The sequence below is a fragment of the Brassica oleracea genome, chromosome C1 (genome assembly GCF_000695525.1).
Source record: "Brassica oleracea var. oleracea cultivar TO1000 chromosome C1, BOL, whole genome shotgun sequence".
NCBI lineage: Eukaryota > Viridiplantae > Streptophyta > Magnoliopsida > Brassicales > Brassicaceae > Brassica > Brassica oleracea.
Genome location: NC_027748.1, coordinates 8010027 through 8013041, shown reverse-complemented (window position 1 = coordinate 8013041; position 3015 = coordinate 8010027).

Sequence of the window (3015 nt, the reverse complement as noted above, 5' to 3'; positions counted from 1 at the left end):
TTTCATCATTGACCAATGCTAGTTTAAGTCTGATGATTGAAATATTGTAATGTGCAGGTCACTCCTAGTAAACAATGAGAGTAGGCAGAATTCATCGGTGATTTTACCCAGAGTCGTGCCTAGTAAACAATTTTTCGATCTTTGGCTTATGGCATCATTTATTTTGTAAAATTGGCATCATTTATTTTGTAAAATGTAAGGGCATACATAAAATATTTTATATGGTTCATTGGTAAATCTAGGTTACTACCATTTTCGGGACTTTATCTTAAGTCATTACTTAAATTTATAAACTAAAGAATTACAATACATATATATTTTATATGTTTCATTGGTAAATCTAGGTTATACTGCCATTTTCTAGACTTTTTCTAAAGACATAACTTATAATTATAAACTAATTAATTGCAACTATAATTATATTTTATTCAAAGAATGATAATTTTCTCTTTCTAAAATCCTTTTCTATGTGTTATTATTTATTTATTTTTAAAATAAGCCGGTAATAGAAAACATTTTCTTTATAAAGCTAAGTCATTATTAATATTTTGGGATTAACTTCCCTTCATATATTATTATTATTATTTTATTTATTCGAAACTATAAAAAAAATTAGAATAAATAATACTTATATAAACGTGTATTCATATACTAATGTTCTATTTTATAAATAAAACATAAATAAATTTTGGTAAATTTTTCAGTTAAAAAATTGTTTCACAAAATTATTTATTATTACACTATTATATTATTATGTTTTAAACCCATTTAATAGAAAATTATAAATATTATTTATTTGGTTTTTGGCATCAAAAGTTCTAAACATGGCTCTGATTATACCTGCATCTCAATGCTACCAGGATACATTAGAAGAACCTCTCGCACCAAACATATGCACACAGTTGTAATGATATAATGCAAAAGTCAACTGATATTATTAGAACTCCCGCATTGATTAGTTTTGAGCCTATCTACTGCCTTGGTGCACCACACTCTAAAGCTAGTATGATCCACTTGAACATGAAGACTCACACATGGGGAGATGCTAAGAGTTATGCTACATCAGCATGTGTATTAGACTCTTAGTAAGTGATTTGAATAGGAGAGGGTATCAAGTAAATAAGAGATTTTAGCAACAAAAAAAAAGGTAAATAAGAATTGGTTTGTGCATGTGAGAGTTTGGCATGCTCTATATTCACCCACCCTAGGGATCTATACTTGTCTCGTTCATTCTTTTTTTTTACATTCAATTCAGTGTGATAATTAGGAAGTTCAGGCCGATAGACTTTCTCTAAAGTCTACGATGCGCCGTTATGTTGATTGTATTGGCAAGTGGGACTAAATTTCGTATTTATCCGTTTAAGATGTAATTTTTCATAGAACCAATCAATAGATAGATCGTAAGATTGCTTGCAGAGACGGATATTATCAAGACTCGTTTCAAAAATCATTGTTTCCTTCTTCTGTGTGGTTCGCCGACAGGCAAAGACTCTTCACGACCATCTTTCCAACACGTGCACGTCTCGCCAATGGAGAAGGTTCGAACTTGTCAGCACCAGGCGCCTTGACCGATGAGTCATACTGCCACTTATAGTATTCATTGGTTTCTTGTCAGGCAAGAAATCATATAATATATAATTACATTAAATTTGAACAAAATCATTCGTAAGCATTTGGATAGTCTTTGTTTTGTTCATTGTATTTGAGTCTATAGGAGACGTGTGTAGAATATTCAACTTTGATACAATCATACAAATAAAGTCGATTATGCGTCCCTTGGTCCTAGCTTCCGCATTCATAGTACACTAATGTGTTGAAAAAACTAACATTTTGTTCCTTGTTATGAATCATGAAGTGGATGATCCATAATCTAGACCATACAAGTTTAAGACTAGAGTCCATTGAGAGTTTACATCCAGCCACATGGAAGACCTATTCAACTTTATGTCTTTATGAGTTTGACCATGTCATTATGTAGAGTATCTTTGTAATCAATTCTCCCTTTGACAATTCACCTTGTATGAACCACTATATATAGTGGTGTAAGCAATAAGAAATATACAACACATTCTCACAAATCTTCTCTCAAATCTTAACACGTTATCAGCACGAGACTCTCTCCACCTGAGCAATCCCATCCGCCGGCGATCATCTCTTTTCCGGCCATCTCTTCCGGCCCTCAGCCTTGCTCCCCCGGCCAAGTCTATCCTTCTCACGGTTTTCCGGCCAGCTCCTCCACCTCTCTCTCAACCAGCTCATCCGCGGATTAGCTCTCTCTCACGGTGGTCCATTCAGATCAATTTGGTGTTTTCTAAAAGGTAAACTAATCTATCCATTAAATCTAAGAACATCACATATCTGAATCCTGATTATTAGATCTATTTGAATCATAAAACTTATAAAAATCTATAGATCTAAAATTATCACAAATATTAATCTTTAATCTAAGATCTATATGAATCTTGACTCTAAAATTATTTGAATCTCTAAAGATCTAAGAATCTCTAAAAACTTATAAAACTTATTAATAATCTAAGATCTATATGAATCTTGTTTCTAAGAACTATTTGAAATTATAAAAGATATTAGAGAAAATCATAAACCTAGCAAGCCTTAAAATCGGTTCCCCTTTCTCCTATTTTGATCCGGCCTTAAATCCGGATTGACTAAAGGATTGAAACCCATAATCTTTGTTTGGCCGTATTACCGGCTGTATAGCCGTATGAATAAGCTGGCCATCAAAATCTTAATCCCATTCGATGTACTTACCGATCCAAATCGACCCTTATCCACATCAAAATCTCAAATCCCCTTGTTTGTTTTAGAACCGGATATGTATCTTAATGGCCATTATATATATCAATTCCCTAAATCATTTTTGCTTGATTTTTATCAATCCCCTAAACTCTAAGCAATAATCGGCTGAACCCCTAAATCCAAATCCAACCATGATTTTTTTCCGGCCATGACGTTTTCCGGCCACAATCTTTTCAGCCATAATCTTTCAGTCAAACC